Raw genomic sequence first — 21724 nt, 5'->3', positions numbered from 1 at the left:
AAATGGCAACTGAAATTTTACTTTTAAATGTTATTAAGACACAAGACATGAATATGAAAGGGTTAATCAAGACTTTCACTCTCTTAAATGTAATGATCGGAAAAACAGGGGAACAAAGCAGGCTAAGTTTCATATTTCTGAAACCTGCATTCAAAAATCTGATAATTGAAAGAACATGATACCAGCACTGACTTTCCTACATAGCAATTTGGTCAGTCTCTTGAACATCCTATTAAGTCCTAGTGATGGCAAGTTGTGACCATTTGTCTGCTAGGTAGTTTATATTTTTCAAAGGAAGCTATCGCTTGAGATAAAATAGTTGCTGCTATTAATATTAATTCTAATTTATTTTTTAGAGAAAGAAAGAAGATAGAAATACAAGGTTTTTTCCTAAGATTTTCAGCTGCATAAATTGATACTTGAGCAGCACAAACTAATTGTTAAGTATCTTGACTTAAAACACATTGATACATCCAATATTTTCCTTACCCTGCTGTCCTTGCTTTTCCACTCATCATTTCCATCTATTTCCCAGTATGTTGGAGGTCACATTTATTTGAATAAATGAAATAAATGGACCTCAGAGAGCCCTCCAAGAGCTGAGGCTGCAGACATTGATCTCTGAAATCTGAAAATTAAACTGATTCGTATGTGATATGTTCAGTAATGAAAGATGTTTTTAATGTTTTAAACAATAACTGGGGTTTAAAAGTGTGAAAAATGTAGTATTTAAAATACCTACACTTTTCAAGTGAACATACAAATGAGTTGGTTGTGATTTGGGAAAGCTATCTTTAGAATAAGAGTCTTACAGAGAAACATTTTCTGTTTGCTAAATTTGAGAGCCAGTGGACAAGCTTCCCTCGATGGTTATATATCAGGTTTTTATCTGGGTTCAGTAAATGTTCACAATTGTTCTTCAACAAATTTAAATAAAAGCCATCAGTAAATAAAAAGGTCATGAGTGTCTTGCAGTGGCTTCCTCTTGCAGTTTGGAAAAAAGTCACAGTGTCTGTGCCACAGTCTCTGCTCTTCAACTCACGGTCCCCTGTCACATACAGCTGTACACTGATCTAACTCACAAGGTCATCTACTAAATGCTGCAGTTTCTTCATCTGAAGTGATTTAAAATTCCTTTAATTACTGCATTTCACTACTCAGTATCTTTACATTTTTTGAATTTAGTATACTTTCACCAGGATAGGTCAATTTAGGCAAGTATATTAAAGCACAAAAATGCAATGGCAGCAGTATTTCTACAGAGATGAAGAAATAAAATAGAGTATAAGCAACCATTCAATTACAAAAAATAATTTCCCAAGAAAATGTTTTGACTGAAGGGAAGAAAGTCTGGCAGATGGTGTGCAGAAGATTAGTGTTTATGAGCCCTTCCTGGCTGAAAGCATGACTTGGTGAGTTTAGAAAGCCACTGTCCTGTCATTGCAGGTGTGGGAATGCACTGGGATGGCACTCCTTAACCTCTGGTGGGAGTGGAAAACACCAGCCCTGGTATGGGATAAGCCTGGTTTTAGGGACCTTTTTTCATCAGCAGACACGACTTTGATGTAGAGAGCTGGTGGGAGGAATTTATATATGAATGCACTTTTTTTCCATTTGCTGGCAAATGTGTAGCTCAGGTAAAAAGCCAACTTAAAGAATCAATGTAAAGAGCCAATTTTTGTTTCAAAAGTTCAGTTGGACAACAGTGTGGAAAACAGTTTGAGTCAAGAAAGAAATCAGATTAAATAAGTGGAAGGAAAAAAAATATCTGAATGTAATAAAAAAATTAAATTTGCCTGTTACACTGCCATTAAACTATTGTATTCCCACCAGAGCAAGTAATTCAACTGCATAACTCTTGTACTTTTACAGGCAATTAATACTCCAGTGAAAATAAGCTGTTCAGGGACATTCACAGTCACAGCAGAAATTAGTGTAATTCTGACTGCAACTGAAAGATAACCACCAGCCTGATGATGCTTTATATACTTCTTTCTCTCACAAGAATTTTTGGAGATTCTGTATAAAACCATTATGTAAAGTAAGAAAACACAGTGGAGCCCTGTGAAATTGTTTGTATGCCCACAACTACATGCACAAACCCACTACACACAGATTTTAACCACTGGATAAATGGATGAATTATTTTATTCACTAGATGGGGAAGCTCATTACAGGGTGAGAAACTTAAATATCAGGAAAAGCATTTACTTGCAAGCCCCATGACTGCATGAGTTGAGGTTTTGACTCCCAAACCATTCCCACTTTTTTAAAGTGTATTTTAGAACAGATCTGGTTGTATTCTCAGGAATCGTATATTAAGAAAAAGATGCAAGTCAAAAGCATTCAGTTATGATGTTTGCCACTTTGCTCTTCATCTGATGTGATTAGAAAGGTTTCTTCACTGGTAAATATGCAATGTAGTGTCTTCTACAAATTCCCTCCTTCTTATGAAGCAGTAGGGTTTCTTTGCTTCTGTGTTAATACACACATTATGAAGGACCTTTTAACATTAATACTCTTGTAAGAAAACAATTAATCTTGCAGACTTATTTTTGCTTTACTTTACTTTCTCAATTCAGGAGAGTGGACATTGCTTATGTATACGGGGTCTCTGCTAAGGTGGACCTTCACTAGAGTACTGCTATGGCTACCAAAGGTAGGCAAGCTCCAGAAAAAGCATTTATCAGCACAAAAATTGTTTACTCCACTGGCTTTGCTTTGTCGGGAAATTGTTAAACACCTGTTGCATTTACTGGTGAAATTACTACATCTGAATATTCATATTTCACTTAGAACAAACATTTCCATTCCACTTAGGTGTTTGCATGTCACATTACAGATACTTACTGACTAGTCATTGTGACTAAATGAAACCAACAATTCCTTCTTTATCATTACACAAAGCATAAAATTGACTACAGGCGATGTTATACCAATGGATTTATAAGTTAATCTTTATTCTTTTGAAAACTTTCATGAAAATTTAATGTCACGGCATGCAGCTGAGTATGTGACATACATGAGCTCTAGATAACAAAGATGTGAAAAAAAAACAAACTGAAAAAGACAGTTCTGTCTTTCAGAATTGCTTCATGAACACTGATGGACTCCTAAAGGACAGGAACTCATGGTAATAATGGATTTTAAACATTTTGACATCAATAGGGAATCAACACAGTAGATTATAAGCAAACGCACAGGTTTGTGAAATCAAGTAGGAACAGGGGGTTTTTTTCTGAAGACATGAGTGAATTTGTTCTGCCTAAGAGATGAATAAAGGGTGATTTGCTTGACAGAAGACACTTTTGTGAAAGTGCTAGTACAACAGAGGAGTTCACTGTACTTAGTGAACACATGCTGCAATATACTTACCTGATCCACCTTCATCATATACAATGCAAAGTTGTTGTACACACGCTGTTGTCTGTCCATGACTGTTTAAGAGTACTGGCTCCCAAAACGCTTGACAACCCATGTAAAGGAATTTTCTGAATCTCAGAGAGGAAGAAGACCAAGTATGACATCAAAGAAAGAAAAACTTTTGGAGCTATGGTGGTAAAATACTGGGATGAACTACCTCAGAATATTACAGACTCTTATTTGGACATAATTTAAGAGTGACCTTCTGTACTAGGGCAACTGTGCAACGTGGTTTTAGTTAAAATTCCTTGACTTTCTTAGAAGTTGCAGTCAGGAAAGCATAGGGAAGGCACAGAGGGAGAAGGAAGAGAGCAGAAGGTGAGAGATGGAGAGGAAGAATATGTCATGAGAGAGAGACAGGCCAGAACAGAAGGATACACACTGAAATATGGGGTCAGCAGAACATAAGCCTTTCATAAACTCCACAGACATTGTTAGAGCTGAAAAGATTTATACTGTTGTAACCAAGACCATGCTATTTCCATCTTCTTCTTTCAATTAAAACTTTCACAAAATGGATATTTGTTTCTGAAGTATGAACAACAGCAACATAATTAGTTTTGGTTATTCGCCTTTCATAAGTGCGTGCTGGTTTTATGAAAGAAAAAAAAATAAAAAAAGAATGATTGAATGCTTGAGGAAAAGACCAGCAGAAAAACCCAGCTGTTCCTATGCTCGGTGTAAGTCTTGGAACTATAGCAGGTTAATCTGTACTCACAGGGCATTATTTTTCCCTTGCCTTGCAGCTTCTGTAGGTGTTGTATAAAAAGGGTGACAGCCACTCACGTTCTGCTGTAGTAGTGCTCTGCACAGGTGAAAGTAGTACTGAATATAAACAGAAAATCAAAAACATTCCAGGGAAATAAGTATCACCAAAATAACAGAATCATTTCAGTTAAAGGACAGTTTTTCTGCAACATCACATAAGTATGTACCAAGCATGAGTGAATTTAGACCAGTAACAGGAGGTTCAAATCATCACAGTAGTGAAGGCTCTGGAACACCTTTTTAATTGTAGCAGTGGCAAGAAACCGTTTCGTTTCAAGACAGAGCTCAGTGAATGTAATTACACCTTTTGAATAGTTCAACTGACTGAATAAAGTCTTTGCTATCAGGTCTTTGTTGTACTGCCAAAACAAATAATTACTCTATATAATTAATTCCACGCTTCAGTGCTTTGCTGCTCATCTGCAAGGCTCAGGAAGACTTTTTTTCCACTGTTAAGTATTAAGAAAGCTCCTGAGTTTTATTCACTTGCCCTCCCATGAAACAGCCAGTCACTGGTACTGGGAAAGTGGGACTTTGGTTCCTGCTTCTTGTTCATGATTAAATCCATTACCAGGCATGGGAACTGGAAGAGATCTTCCCTCAGGATTGCTTGAGGGAAATACCCAGGATTTCACACTTTCATGTAGAACAAATTGTATGCTGCTTCCTAGGACCACTTGAGCGTTTTATCTAGCAAATTCCTGGGACATCCAGTTGGGACCAATTTCCTGTCTTCTGCTTTCCTCCTTTGGCACATGGACGATTTGTTGGTTCTGGTCTTTTGCAATAAAGATCCTAAGATTTTTACAAGCTACAGGAATGCATTTGGTGCTCTGCAATTTAGAGGACAGAGACTGTCTCTACTGTACAACCTGCTGTACTAACACATCAATGGCCATAACTTATGATGGAGGAAATAGGCTCATTTGAAGCATCTGTGCTTTGTACAACTCCAGTCACTCCATGCATCCTGGCTCTTGCTGCACTGCCTGGTTTGTCTGTGTTGTCTACAACATGTCTACACTTCAGTTTGGTACAGGGAATATCCCCAGCAGCTTCTGCCCAGCTGATTTTCAGGCAGTTTGCTTTGCTGAACTCAGAACAAGCTACAAAACCTGCCGTGGGAGTATGCAGTTAAATGGTTTGCTCTGAGCTCTGGGTCACACTGTTTTACAGTCAAAAATCACCAAAGGCTTTCAGGCAATATTGTAAGGGAATATCACTAAAAGCTTAACGTCTTCTACAGACACCTACTGTTGTTTTCATTGAGGCCAAGACACTGGGCTGCTGCTGTTCACATTGCAGCCACTGCAACATCTCTGGAACCAGCCTGGGCTTTGCTGGGTCTAGGGTATTAATGCATCCCTTAGTGATGAGTCTGCTTCTTCAGTGAAAAACAGTGAGTGTAACTCAGGCTTCACCTTCACCTAGTCTTTCAGTCCTGACCTTAGCAACTGAACTTTCCCTTGCATACTCTGACATTTCTCCTTTTCCACTAGGAAACAGGTTAGCAGCAAAAGAAGTATTGGACCACCTCTTGGTTTGGTGTGCCTAGTTTCCCTTCTACCAAAGCTCCAGTCACCAAAGCCTCCCATGCTATTGCAACTACACCAATGTATTTGGGGAAACAGCATATTTAGATTTTAGGTTGTCTTTTGTCTCAAGATGCAGCTTTGGGCCTTATGGAGGTCCAATCAAGTTTCTGGACAGAACCCAAATGGGTGTGTCACAGGTGGAGTGAGAGAAACACTTCATTCGTAAGAGAGAAGCAACAATACACTTTATTGATATAAAAGAGTGAGTTAATGAAGTTCAATAGTAAATGCAACAGTGGTTTAATAAGATTCAATGGCAAGGTACACTTGATTATTTACTGCATAGACAGGACAGGCAAAACTATCAGGAAGACCCTTCTGTCGAGTCACAAGGTTCAGAAAGGACCCCTTTGTTTTCTAAGCTCTTTCTCAGAGAGGAATCTAGGTGCAGCTGGATCCAGTCCTAGTCCCAGACTTGGTCAGTGATTTGCATCTAAAGGATTGTATGCGCACATTCAATCCTTTATATCACTTAGCTAAGATTTCAAAGTTTCAGTGCTTAATCCCAACTCACTTACCAAGTATTTGACTTGATAAGGATTCTCTCAACCTCAAGAAGTAAACATGAGAGTTTTCCCTACTCAAGGGGACAGATCCTGGTGTGCAGCCCACTGCCATTTCAGGAGAGTTCAGTGGGCCCTGGGCTGTCCACTATTTATGGAGTAAGATAATTGACTTATAGCCGTATTTGCATACCTGCCGTATCTTGGTTGGCACATGCTCAACTAGCCCTCTGCTGTTGAGCAAGATATAGCCTTTAGCCATTGTGTTGTTGTCTGTCTCACAAGAGTTTGACTTAAACCAGATGCAGCCGTCATGACGGGACGAATCTATTACAACCACCACTGGTAGTTATCACTTGAGCAAGTTTAAAGGAGATAAAGGTCAGGTTGGAGGGGCAGGAGGAAGCACACCATCACAGAGTGGAAGTTTGTATCTCTAACCATACTGGGGATGGGTCTGCATTTAAAAGCTGGGGTAGGGACTCCATCCTGCAAAACGGAGAATTTGGTCTTCCACTTTCATAAAATTTGAGGTTTCACACTGAACCTTGGGTGCAAACCTCATTCAACCCACACGAGTGTTTTGTTCCCTTTCTCTTGGCTTGTCTCTCTAGCTTGCATGCTTAAGAATGTACTACCTCTATACTGCCACAGGCTTTCCATCTGAGAAAATCATTATGATGGAGCAGAAATTAAGGCAACAGGAAGCAGTGAAATCCCACTCGAATTGATATTAACTAATGCAATACTTAGGATTTTATCACAGTGTTATCTCCAAACACCATACAACAATTAAAGATAATGCTGATCATGGCCTACAGGGCAATATATTAAAAAACCTGATTTGGAGACTCTAATACAGAGCAACTCTGTAAGCAGTCTCATTAATTGTGACACTATTCAACACAAACAGCAGAATCCAATCCCAAATGAGACTACAGGAACATAACTGCCTGCAGTATAACACATATCATTCTGACCATACTATTATTTCTTTAAAATTTGTCAGAGCTTAACAATCATGCTTTCCTTGAAACATAACTCTTCTGTCATTGTGTTCTGATGACTCATTTTTCACCTTATTCTAACAATTCATAATAGCCAAGTGTTCTCTCAAATTAAGGGTACAAATAAATATGATTTTGAAGCAGTTTTCTAACCTTTTCCTGGACAAAGTTTACTCCCTGTGTTACAAGGATCTGCTCTTGAGAACTTAACAGCTGGAGAGTTCATACAGATAAGAATGACTCAAATGAACAGCAGGCTGATAAAATCATGTGCTCGCATACATAGTGATGGGTTAAATTTTTCTTTTCTTTTCTTTTCTTTTCTTTTCTTTTCTTTTCTTTTCTTTTCTTTTCTTTTCTTTTTTCCTTTTCTTTCCTTTTCTTTCCTTTTCTTTCCTTTTCTTTCCTTTTCTTTCCTTTTCTTTCCTTTTCTTTCCTTTTCTTTCCTTTTCTTTCCTTTTCTTTCCTTTTCTTTCCTTTTCTTTCCTTTTCTTTCCTTTTCTTTCCTTTTCTTTCCTTTTCTTTCCTTTTCTTTCCTTTTCTTTCCTTTTCTTTCCTTTTCTTTCCTTTTCTTTCCTTTTCTTTCCTTTTCTTTCCTTTTCTTTCCTTTTCTTTCCTTTTCTTTCCTTTTCTTTCCTTTTCTTTCCTTTTCTTTCCTTTTCTTTCCTTTTCTTTCCTTTTCTTTCCTTTTCTTTCCTTTTCTTTCCTTTTCTTTCCTTTTCTTTCCTTTTCTTTCCTTTTCTTTCCTTTTCTTTCCTTTTCTTTCCTTTTCTTTCCTTTTCTTTCCTTTTCTTTCCTTTTCTTTCCTTTTCTTTCCTTTTCTTTCCTTTTCTTTCCTTTTCTTTCCTTTTCTTTCCTTTTCTTTCCTTTTCTTCTCTTTTCTTCCCTTTTCTTTTCTTTTCTTTATAAAGGCTTTACACTGAGTCAACAGAGTATTGGACATATAAGAATCTTCAAATTTTCTGTGTATAAATATTTATAAAGTGTCATAGCCATGCTGGTTCTAGACCTTGGTTTGAACTGGTAAGTTTGCTGTGTAAAACAGGAATCTGGGTAGAAGTCTGGTTTTAAATGATGCTTTACATGGAAAATATCTCTAATTTTGAATTCTGAATTGGAGAAAGTGATGCCACATTGTAAGATATTTCAAGCATTTAAAAGCTTGAGAAACGCCCGTTACCAGCAGTTCTAATGATAAATGCATTGTTCTGTCATTTCTTTGACTTTACAAACATGAATTTTGTTCCAGTAGTACATTGCCACAGAAATGGATGCTTTCATTTCTCTAGGTGTAACAAAAAAGTAACTGCTGCAGCTCTCTAAACTTAGATTTATTTTTTTTTATTGTAACTATTTTCCTGTTATCTGAAAGAAATTATTTAATTGAATCTTTGGGACACACTATAACATGACAAGTAAATCTGAGGGAAGAGACCATTGCTTTTGCATGGCTTTTTTCTCTAAGGTGTAACAAAAAAGTAACTGCTGCAGCTCTCTAAACTTAGATTTATTTTTTTTTATTGTAACTATTTTCCCGTTATCTGAAAGAAATTATTTAATTGAATCTTTGGGACACACTATAACATGACAAGTAAATCTGAGGGAAGAGACCATTGCTTTTGCATGGCTTTTTTCTCTAAGTTTGTTTGTCCCCTTTCTTCTTCCTCCTCCTCCCAAAACATGACACTTGGGAAAAGGAGGAAGAGCTGCATTTTCACTGAGGCTACTTCAAGTGGTACTAATAGCATAAAGGTATTTATCTGCATAAGATGGATTTAAATATAATTTGCTTTCATACCCAGAGAGTAGAAAGTGATGTTTGGAACAGCTGAGACTATCCCTCATGGCACATTTTAATTCAGCTTCTCATTCTTTTTACACGTGACAAGTGGTGAGAAGAGATCTGTAAAAGCTGGTTTTTCACCATCTACTTTTTTTTCACCACTGCCTATTTTTTTAGCCCTTCATCCTGGACCTGAGAGCAGATAATTCCCTTTAAGCCAATACTGGCTACCACTGTGGTTCACAAATTCTCCTTTGAAAGTGTGCAAGGAGGTACTGTGCAGTATACTCATGTAATCCAGATCTCGAGCCAACTTGTTTGTGTTAGACAACTACCTAGTATTAAAGTCCTACTAAGAATCCTCTCCTTGAAAGGACTAGCTAATACATAAGGTCACTTAAAAAGGAAAAGCACTTCTTATCTAAGATGGCATGATAACATTCTTGCTGCTCTCATGTCCAGACAGAGAAACACCATACAGCATGAACTTAATCTAAAACTCTCCTACCCCAAGCATGTTTTCGTGGATGTTTAGCCCTTTCAGGTGCAGAGAGACAGTATGATCTCTGCATCACTGAAATTCCATGCTGACATTGGTCTCCTGGTACTCTGGAGCTCTCAACAGTGAAGTCCTCCACTTTAGTGAGATGCAATGCAAGGCAAAGATGCATGAGATTGGCCTGACATCTATTTGCATGTGTTGAGCAGGAAAATCAGAAGAAGGTTTACATAATTAGATTTATCTGCCTTTATAAAAAGCTTTGTGGCATTCTGGAAGAGTTGAACTGAGTGCAGTAATCTCAAGATGTATTAAAGATTTTTAGGGAGGGATTTGTTTTGTTTTGTTTTTTTCTGATACTTTCCCCACAAGCTGATAAAAGTCTCTCCCTATAGGACACATTTGTAACTCAGCTCTATTTTTTTCTCTCTAGGGTTTCTTTCCTGCCAGAGTGAAATATTGCCTAGCATTTCTATCTCACCCTAGTCAAGTTTAGAATGCTTCTAACACTGCCTTCAGGGTTTATAAAAATATATGCAATACTATTGAGAAAGGTGATGTAATTATATGGGAGGAAGAGAAAGTTGGATGCCATGATGAGATATGAATATTACAACAGGAGATAGCACTGTGTTGAAACGCAAATAGATAGATGAGCAGTATTTAATATTACTGCAGAAACTTCTTAAAATCAAAGTTTACTTCTTCCAGAAGAAAAGTAAAAAAAAAATAAATTAACAAATCTGAAGTACAGATACGTTCAGCAATAGCCTCTCTCCTGCAGCAGCAATTTGCCCCCCTAAAACTTAATGAAATGGCCCCTGTTTTCTGGGTATCTGCTAGTCCTAGCTGTCAGAATGCCCGAGTCCTGGACAAACAGCCAGAGCACAAGTAAACATCAGCCATGTATGCACAACAGAGGCCAATGCATCTTGAATACACCTGACTACTCATGGAGACCACATGCAGTCTGACTTCAGGAACATGCCAGGTCTTTCTCTGCTGGGTTTGTCAAGGTTGTTAATTCTGACTAACAGAAGCTGGAGCAGGCATGTGATTTTCAGAGAAAGGAAAATTCATCCTGAATGCAATAAAAGAGAATGATCAGTGAAGTCAGTGAAGACTTTCCTCCTTGGACCTTCTTACTCAGAGTCTCTGTTGTCAGAAAACACAGATTGCAAAGGCTTCTGCTTTTGTTGAAAGTTATAGCACACTTTCATTGCCATTCTTTCTCTGTGTGCCAAACAAATCTGACAGACAACAGGAGCCTTGTGTCTATTACTTCAGTTGCACACTGTAAAAGATCTCGCACATAGCTGGGAAATACATTTTTTCCATTTCCTCCTGGATGAACACAGAGCTCTAACCACATATTTTTTTCTCCTTAGAAAAAGGAGACAGTCATAGGCAACTTCCAGGTGGGACAAATTAAAAAAGCAGAGTGAACCTTGGAATAGATGCAAGTGTAGATGGATATTTTGAGTTTTCATCTTTATCCAGTAACTCCTCATTACTGACTTCAGCCTTGGGACAGTTGTGGAGAACTCTCCATCCCCAGACACTATTTCCTTTAAGTGAGAGGCATAACTCCATAAACCTGTAAGAATGTATCAAACTCAAAAAAGTTCAGCATTTCAATACCAAAGGGAAGAAAATAACATTGTACTGTATCTTCTCTTCCTCACTGCCATACATCTGGCACATTGAATGTATATTTAAGTGAGCCTCAGATAAGGAAGCATATATTTGCCTGCATGAGTGACTTATTGCCTCACATCCTCCTTCATCATGAAAAATCTTTTAAATCCTCTAGGTTTTAAACTGAAAAATAAATACATCTTTAGACTTAAAGTGTGAAGACTAGCACAGCTCAAAATCTTAGTGTTGCAGAATCTAAGCAAGCAGCATCAACAGGCTAGTCAAAAAATGAACTTTCAGAGGAATGTTCCCAATATTTGTTTTTTTCTCTTCTCCTCTCTCACCTGACTGTTTCAACATGAGAATTTTGACTAAAAGCTTATGAAGTTTCTTCAGTTCATGCTAGGCTTTTTAAATGATCACATAAGTACACCAAAGCATAAATAATCACTAAGCCATGAGCTATGAGTTAACATCAGCTTGCCTAAAGAATAAAGGCTAATATGAAAAGTGAAAGGGGCCAACTGGCAAAGTTGTGAAACTGGTGTTGACATAAAAGGAGGTACAGTAACATGTGTGTAACAAGAACGTATAGCTCTCCATGCCATAGTGGTGTACCCCTTTTCTATAAATGCATTTTCTAATACCAGCAGTTTAACACTTTTAAGACTGTGATATTTCAGATTGCAGTTGTTGAGAACCTGCATTAATAGAAAATGCCACATGGATTTTGCTTCAGAGCATTATAATTCTGTTCTGGTATCAATTTGTCCTGGCTATTTAATCTAAAAACTGAAGTATGTTCTAGCAAAGAGAGTTTAAAAATCAATTGTAAAAATTATATCAGTATACAGTGCATCATTAGAATACCTGGTATATGTGACTTTTTAAAAACTGTCTGTTTTTTCCAAATAGGCTAAACATAGTTTATTTAATGATTATAAACCAAATGGACCTGAAGGTGGATTTGCCTCTCATTCTGGGAACTAAAAATAAATTAACATTGCGGTTAATTTCCTAAAATATTTGTTCAAATGTTTAAGAAAATTTGTCTGAGTGTCTTTTCAATCTCCTGATATTTCCTTTTAACAACATCATTTTAATCTTTATTGATACTATCTTTTTTTAGTATTAGATAGCATTTCTGGATCACTAGGATAACATACATTCAGTTACAAAAGTTTGATCATTTGCTCCCTAAGGTCTTCATGCCACTGTCCGGGCAAGCCCCAGAGCAGGGGACTTGGTGATGCCTGAGCTCTTGTCAGCCTTTCTCTGGATGGGCTGCATAAAGTTTGCTGCTACATATCCCATGTTTTCTTACATGATGTCTGTTGACAATTTACTGACAAACATGGAGCCCATTTCTTGCTAGCAGGACACAAGAAGGCCGTATAGGACTTGTAGGCAGCCTGAGCTGCAATGTGCCCTTCACACATTCTCCCCCTCTACTCCACTCTCGTAAGGCCCCACCTGGAGTACTGCATCCAGTTCTGGAGCCCTCGATACAAGAAAGTCATGGACCAGTTAGAACGAGTCCAGAGGAGGCCACCAGGATGGTCCAAGGGCTGGAGCACCTCTCCTATGAACACAGGCTGAAAGAGTTGGGGCTGTTCAGCCTGGAAAAGAGAAGGCTCTGGGGAGATCTCATAGCGGCCTTCCAATACCTGAAGGGACCTACAAGAAAGCTGGGGAAGGACTTTTCATAAGGGCAGTTAATGACAGAACAAGGGGAAATGTCTTTAAGCTGAAAGACGGTAGGTTTAGATTAGATATTAGGAAGAAATTCTTTCCTGTGAGGGTGGTCAGACACTGGAACAGGTTGCCCAGAGAAGTTGTGGATGCCTCCTCCCTGGAGGTATTCAAGGCCAGGTTGGATGAGGCTTTGAGCAACCTGGTCTAGTGGAAGGTGTCCCTGCTGACGGCAGGGGGGTTAGAACTAGATGATCTTTAAGGTCCCTTCCAACCCCAATCATTCTGTGATTCTATGATTCTTGAAGACTATTTCCCAAAAAATTAAACTTTTCAGTAACAGGATCTTAAATCTAAGACAAGAAAAAGTCAGTGGTTTTTGTGTGTGTCTGTGATGTTTCATAATCTCTAGTCCATGTTAAGAGTTAAATTTTATACAAGGACAAAAAAATAACCTGAATTTTCTGAATAGTGGTTTTGCATGGGAGTATGATTAAAAGCTTATTTCTAACTGCAAGCCATGTGCTGTGTAGTGATTCACATCTGAAAATAATTCCTGATTTAACTGCTTCTGTTAGTACTTAGGAATAAAAACTGAAACAAGAAAAGAAAGCAAAAGAGTATTCCCAAATTGAGTTTTTGCTAGACCTAGATAAAACTCATATCTGAAAAGTTTAGCATTCTTTCCTAAATACACACCCATTTCTAGACTTCATAATCACTCAAATATTTTCTGATCACTTCATTGCCCCATGGGTTCAGGAGCAGCCAAAACCCATCAAGCTTTTGGTGGTTGCCACATCTGGGCTGCAGCCGGGAACTGTGTTACGAAGCTCTGCAGAACTTCAGAGGCACATGTGCCTGCAGATGAAGCCTGTCAAGGAGGTGCTCTGGGCTTGCTTCCCACCACCTGCTCAAGGGTCTGCTCCTGGACTGGCTCACTGGCAGGATATGGCTGGCTGCAACGTATGTACCGAGTGTGTTTGTCTCTGTCATGTGCTGGGTGCCCCAGGAGGTGGGCTCAAGTGGTGTGCACAGCACATGAGTTTGGTTTAGAGGGAATTCCTGCCACAAGCGAGAGCACAGGAATGGTGCACCCAAGGTGACCATTCCTACTCCAGGTAGCATCTGATCAATGACATTGATCATCTACTGGCCACACATGGTCAGGCACAGTCAAGTGCTACTGAGGCCAGCTCTGCTCTGCATGAAGCCAGGAGTCAGTTCACACTGATTAAATCACAGGGTTGGAAGTAAAAAGAAACAAGACTTGGCAAAGTGAGCCCAAGTGCTAGGAAGAAAAAGGAGAGAAGAATATACTGCTTAAATCCGACAAACAGATAAATGAAAAGACCATGGAAGCAGATCCAGCTGCTATTGAACTTAGCTGCAAGTCCCCTTGGACTTCATACAAGCATAAAACTGGGACAACCTCCTCTGTTACGGGCCCAAGTGTGCCTTGATAACCACATCGAGTTGGGGTAAATATCAACACCAAATCTGTGCATTGCACAAGATTTCAAAGTAAGTGGAGAGTTCCCAAAGGGAGGAAGGGTGGTGTGGGGGAATGATCATCCTTTTGCAGTTAAGCATTCTCTTCACCCCATACCTGCCAGATGATGTGGTGGGTAAGCTAAATAGCAGTTGCTTTCTCATGTTCTACAACATTGAGCTATTTAACAGATCAATGCCTATATCACAGAAAAGTAAGACTTATAGATTTTGCACTAGAGTAGGACCAAGCATACTTTGATACCTCTAATCTCCCTTTCCATCTCTCCTGGTACTATCTAGACTCTTGATAGGAGCTTGTCTAGCCTATCCTCATGCCAAAGGCCTTTGACCATGTAACTGCTGTGCAACTTCTAGATTTCCCTCTGGTAGGTGAAAAAAGAGCAATATGAAACATCATCAGTTCCTAAGGAAATGGTTCAATGCTTTGGATTTCTTGTGTTAGGTATATATTCAACAACTTTTGGAGGATTTGACAAATAGGATTTGTCATTTTTTTAATATACTGCAACCTACTCATTATCACATCTGCTTCAATCATACAGATAAAGTTCTAGTGTATTAGAAATAGCTCAAGCAAATGAACACTTGCGGGATTCCTTAATTTTGTGAAGATTATATTGTTGAGCTGTTACTTGCAAAAAAACCTTAGTCCCTTCCTGCCAAAAAGACAGCTGTAAAATCCCAATCCTCAAGTATGCAATTCTGAATTTTTAATTTAACGGGACATTAAAAGAACCTAAATACATTATTGATACTATTGCACTATGTAAAGAATTAGCCATATAAAAGAACATTTCCTTTTAATGTGTTTTAGAAAAATGCTCATGTGAAAATATATATAATTTAAATGAACATTCTGATAAGTTCTGCCTATTCTTAAAAAATACCCCAAAGTTATCACAGAAATTAGAAGAGTGCACATAAGTTGTTTAGGTTCCTATTCTTGAAGTAACAGAAAAAAGCAAAGAAAGACCTTTGTTTTGAATAAATGTTTGTGAGTGGTCTTGTCAATGAACACCTTTTTCTGAACAGGTGAGTACATACAGAAAATCAGATAAAATAACACATTATAACCTCCATTCAGGAAACTGAGATTCAGTGGCAGGCAATGTTTGCCTCATTTGCTTCCCACTGCTATTGCAGGTGGCAGTATTTTGCTGTAAACTAATGAGAATTCTTCTCAGCTAGACAGATTCACTGCTGAGCCTCAGTAAGACCAGAACACAGGTTGTCTGGGTATTTGATCAGGAGATAAAGGCATCTCACCTGGATATAGGAGCATTTGAAGTAATTGAGAAAGGAAGAGAAAGCACAATGAAGGTACAGTTCCCTTTCCCCAGCTTCTTTAGGATGGGAATATTGTTCATATTCAGAAGAAAAAATGTATTTTGAATATGCAAAGGGAATTGACTTGAGGAAACACAATCCCACTTATAACTCATGCAAGGACTCTTAAAAGTGATTCCACAACAAATTACCTTATTTCCAATTAAAGCATTCCATTGCCCAAGCATTGCAGGGTCTTGTCTATGCAAATACTTACCCTGAGGCAATGCCACCTTCCACATTTATGGCAAGGTGATCCCTCAAAAGGTGTTGTGGCATGAATAGAGAACCATTCAGTTTTGGAATATCTATTCAGAAAGAAGATCAACTAGACTTACCACGGCATCTTTATATGTTAAAATGTAAGACCTTCACATAAGAGCTTTTCTCACCCTTCAGTGATACAAGATGGAGTCATGGACTGAAGTCCTACTGTGTGCAATATTTTTATATTAGCAGTGCCTACTCAGAGTTTTCCAGAGAAGGTGTGGATGCACTGACAATGAAACTGATGTTTGGAAATGATAGTCTTGTTTAAGGCACTTTCCCAGACCTCTTGAAAATACACCATCAATCCCCAGCATTCTGCAGTGCACAAGTTGAAAATATTTGATCTGAAGCTGTCAGTCCTGTTACTGGAGTGCCCTCCTGCTTGCCAGAAGACATCACAAGCTCATAGCTGACAAGAGGAAAAAAAAAAATGTTGGGAAAAGACTCTTTCTGCCTCTAGTGCTTGATCTCTTTTGTATTCTTTCTGCTGGAGGTATATGCATTGAGTAGTAGGGCTAAACCAGCAGGCACTGTCCCAGTGGAAAATACCCATTTTAAATGTCCCTATTTGCAGAGATACAATGACACAAGTTTAGTTGCATGGTTGGGTGCAGAGCAGTTAAGCCAGATGCCTTGAAGATGCAAGATGAAGAGAAAGACAACCAAAACAGAGAAAAAAAATCACCACTGGAGAGAAAAGGAAATGGCAGCAGTTGAAGGTTGATGTTCCAGCAGCTGACCAGGATTCACTCAAAGCTTGTGAAGATGCTGGAAGAATAAGTAGTCTATTCTTCTTGATTTGACCGACTTTGAATGCCTTCCATAATGACATTAAAAAATACCCAGTGATGTCACAGTGTTTATTTACAGGAGTCTGCTAGTTTCTGAAGTAATTGCGATCACAGTAAACTTGATTCCTTCTAGCACAATCATCCTACACAGTCCTATTTTGTGACCCAAAGTTGCACGCTGCCTACGAAAGCTTGTGGCATTCTTCTCTATCAGTTACTCAAAATTAATCAAAGTAAATATATTTTTTTAGATTTCTAGTTTCTTCCAACTTGTCCTGGCAGCCTGAAACTCAGTGGCACTGCAATAGCTTCTTATCACCTCTATTGAATGCCAGCCTACCAGTTGTGATCTATCAACAATTTTGTGCAATGAAAACTAGTCTGGGCTTTTATCCCCTCAAACATGCCACACCACCGGCATTTGTAAAACACCTTTCAACACATTTACTTGAATGTCTGCTCTTAGAGTGGATGGATACTCCCTGGAAAGCACATTTCAATTTCATATGTATATAATAACTAGCAAAAAAATTAGACGATATCCATAAAAACGTTTCCAGTGTGTACAAATAGCACTAGGGATATAAGATATTAGCACATGCATCTGCTATTACTGTGACTGATTAGGAAAACTGAAATAAATGGAAACACATACTGACTAAATGATAATAGTTTTCTTGAATTTTATTTTGAATTACTTATTTGCTGGCTCTGTGGTTTCATGTGAAGCCTTCCCCAAAGGCAAGCACATTCATTTAATAGGAAGCAGTTAAGCATTTCAAACAACTTCAGAGACAGCCCATAACCATAAAAAGGGTATACTTAATCTGGATATGCACATTTCGTAAATTTCTCCAGGGTAGTGCATTCCCACTGCAGTGTTTTGCCAACTTCAATGTCAGCACAGCTGCCTTTATCTTGCCCCCTGGGAACTGGTGTTCCTCCTGCTGTTACAGGGGGGAAATCAGAAGGCGAACTTTAGTACAAATAATTTTAGATTTTAAACTAAAAGAGAAGTCATGTCCAGGACTGGCACTCTGTTAATGAAGCTTTTCACTTATTTGTAGATCATTTGTGGAAGGGACCTTATTTCTCACCCTTCTGAAACAATTCTTTAGTTCTGTAAGCACCAATAAAGCTAAGTGACACACATAAAGGTTGAAAAACAATCAAGTCTTTTGTGCCATTACCATGATTCTTGAATCATTTTGTGATACGCTACAAATATTTACCTGATGTCATCAGACAGCCTTTTCATATAGATTCTGCCCTTAAGTATTCTGGGGATTCATTTTATTAATATTGTACCAGGTGGTTTTTATTATCATAAAAAAGGCAGCTCCCAGGCGTCCTTTTTGAATAGTCCAGTCTACCCCAGCTTCTTGCAGTTACTATGATATCTTTTTATTCCAAATAAATACTGAAATCTTTGACTGAGTAACAGATTGAAAAACTGAGCAGAGATCCCCGAGGTAACTGAAACAGTGCAAGATTACACTGGTTGAAGACCTCTCCCTCAGGATATTTGTTTATATGAAGCCTTCTTCCTCAGTGTGCTGCCTTGCAGACAATAAACACATGGTGCTCTAGATGTCATTTCAGCTCATTGCAGGGCTACCTACTCCATAGCTGCCTGGCCATCAGATGGATCTACCACATGGCACAGAATCTGTAACCAGGGCATTCAGTCTCAGTAAACAAAGGATTTTATGGCTCTTTTGCCAATATTTTGCACTGATTAATCTTTGCACAGAAACTGTTCAGGTAGACTGTGGATGTCAGTCTCTTCTCCCAAGTAACAAGTGATAGGATTAGAGGAAATGACCTCAAGTTGCACTGGGAAGATTTAGATTGGATGTCAGGAAAAACTGGTTCACCAAAAAGGTTGTGAAGCATTGGAATAGGCTGCCCCGGTAAGTGGTGGAGTCACCATCCCAGGAGGTATGTAGAAGACATGTAGTGCTTAGGGACATGGTTTAGTGGTGGATTTGGCAGTGTTAGTCTAACAGCTGGACTCAATCTTAAAGGTCTTTTCCAACCAAAACAATTCTAGATTCCATGTTTCTATAATTTCATCCCATGTGCTTTCAGCTTAAGAGAGCCTATTTGGTACTGATGATTTTGTGCTATGGATGGAGGTAGCCTGTGAGCTTTAGCAGGACATGGAGGTTGGAGATACCACCTGAAGAGACCTCTGCCTGTTACCAGTTTCTGCATGATAGCAGCATTTCCACTACAGCTCTTTCAGACTTTTGTTTGGCCTGGGGATAGTTTAGGATGCATCAAAGCAGTTCCAGCCCTGCATACACTGTCACATCAAAGAAATACCTGGATGGGGATATCAGCTTTATGCCTAGCATCTGAAGTGCAGTCACAAAGGGCAGCATAGAAGAGAGACAGTGTAGTGACATAATTTCATCTTTCCAGGAACTAGCCACTGCATATTAGACAGACTGTAGAGAACAGAGTCATTTTAACTGTGAGGAATGTCTAAAATTTGGGTGTTGTTAAAACTCTGCAGGACACCAAGAGTGCTGCAGTTATTGCTAGAGCATTCCTGACACATGCAAGAGCTTCTTTTGGAGACCATATTATTGAGCCTGAACTTGTAAGTTATCATGCAGCAAGGGAATAGTTTTGGGAAACTAATATACAGATAGCTCACAGTTAATCACAGAGGTCTTCAGTAGCTGTGCTTTACATATCTCCTAAAGCCTGCCTCCAGTAAATGAATAATAGGCATGGGCATTTTTTTAGTCAGGAAACACTAAATTAAAGTAAAAAGAATTGATTAATTTTTGGGATGTGTGAGGCTGTTCTTAATATTTTATAGTGTGAAAAGATCAGCTTTATTTAACGTTGTTCTAAATTGCACAGGTTGAATGCAATGAGGGATTTCCTGAGGGGGAAGGTGTATGGTGAAGATCTCTTATTTTCTTCTCATTGTGGAGGTGACTGGATTCAATTTTCATTAACCTACTGGGAAGCTTTGAGCCAGCTTTGCTCACAAGACTCCTTCTTTTCTGCCAAGGACTAGACCTGCTTTACTTCTTGTGCACCTAGAGGTAAATCAAGATGAAATTCATTAAAGTCAGGTAACTAGATAAGACCAAATGTAAGCACAGCATACCTTCATTCTCTTCTTTTTAATCGCTCCTGGATATCTTTGGCACATCACAGGACTGACAGTTTAAAGCCCTGTATTACTTCTTCTTTTGATGGTTTTGTTGATGTGCCACTACCTTTTGTGGTATCAACTGCAAGAGCAACTGGCGATCAGAGAAGAGGTGAGAATCTAGTCTGCAGATGCTCTGTGTCCTCTGAAATGTTCCTTTTGGAAAGAGAAAGACAAACACATGAGGGATTCATAGTTCTCTCTCTTTGGAGTTTGGTCTGCCACAAAGAGACAATAGTCAGACAACTGTCTGATAATCAAAAGTTAAAGAAACCTATATAGGTCATTATTTGGGTAGGAAGCTGTCTGAAAAATACAGACCATAATGCAGAAAGCATTTTTTACAATGGAATAAACAACTCCCTTAGCAGCACTAAATCAATACCTCTATCTCATGCTCTTCAGGGGCTATACAGCTTTAACTAATGTCTTAATAGCAAACTAGGTGTTCTATTAATGGCTGTGTCTTCATCATGAAGCACCACAAAGAGCAAGGTACCAATATTTCATATGACAAGGCACATCACAGTAGGACAATCAAGAATGAGTGGAAAGGGACGTTGTCATAATCCACCATTAAGAACAGGATGGAGAAAGAATTTACATAATATGTAACCATCCCCTAGGACATGTTAGTTACAGATTCCTTTTGCATGGTGTAAGCTCCCAAACCAAGACTGCATTTCCCAAATAGCATTGCTGAGACCCTGTCCTATGGAGAAGGGATTAGCTCCATCGGAGTTTGACAGCACCAACATATTTCAGTTTTCAGCTCCTAGTCAACAATTCAAACATCTCAGCAAGATGGATCACAGCCAGCTCTTGTGTTTACATTCATTATTCATACACATTACTCCAATGAAAAAAACCCACTCTGAATCTAGAAACCAATATAATAGCTACAGAGGAAATACATATAAATCTATTTGCTGACTGCTGGCACAATGCCCAAGTGACTGATTAAAATAAATTATTCAGATCTGGCTATAATGTTTGCCTAATTACACATACACTCCTAATCCAGATGGAAGTAAGTACACTTACAGCACAGTGCAGTGTTATTCTCTTGCATTTCTGCTAAATTAGTGACTACAGTGTACAGTTTTAATATTACATATTCAGCTCCAACTTTAAGAGAAATACATTCTTCTATTTGATGAGTAGTCCTTTCCAACAGAGCAAATAAAAAATCTGACTGTTCACACTTTAGAATAAATGCATCTCAGTTAACACATCTGAATGGTAAACTGGCACAGGAAATTTCAGTTATGATCCCAAGCAGAATTTTAAAGGTCATTAAGGTGTCTTTGGTTTGTATTTTGGTTTACTTTTGTACCTTGAATTCTACCTGTATTTTCTTACACAAATAGATTGCTTGAGTACGACTGTGATTTACTGGTTTGCTGCTATATGGAGGAGGAAGCAAGTAAAATAGTAACTGCAAAAGAAAGTATTTGGGAACAATGGTCATGGACATTTGAAATCTGGACAGTGCAATAAAAAAAGCACAGCTTTTATCATGAAAGGTCTTAAAATAAGGTGTCAAAGAGCAGTTAATTTCAGAGCAATTCTGCTATGGTCTTTTAGTCTCAGTAGTGGGTATTCAGCACTTTTGGGATTCTCTTCTTCTCCTTAAACATCACTTCTGGATTGAGAGGTTTTAATCTGGGGTGCTGTGCCATGAGCAATTCAGAATTACAACTGTCTAGGAAAAGTGTTGAAGAACACTTCTGCAGACA

This window comes from Antrostomus carolinensis, unplaced genomic scaffold, assembly GCF_000700745.2.
Source record: "Antrostomus carolinensis isolate BGI_N321 unplaced genomic scaffold, ASM70074v2 scaffold9881, whole genome shotgun sequence".
NCBI lineage: Eukaryota > Metazoa > Chordata > Aves > Caprimulgiformes > Caprimulgidae > Antrostomus > Antrostomus carolinensis.
The sequence above is the reverse complement of the archived record's forward strand: the minus strand, read 5'-3'. Positions refer to the sequence as shown.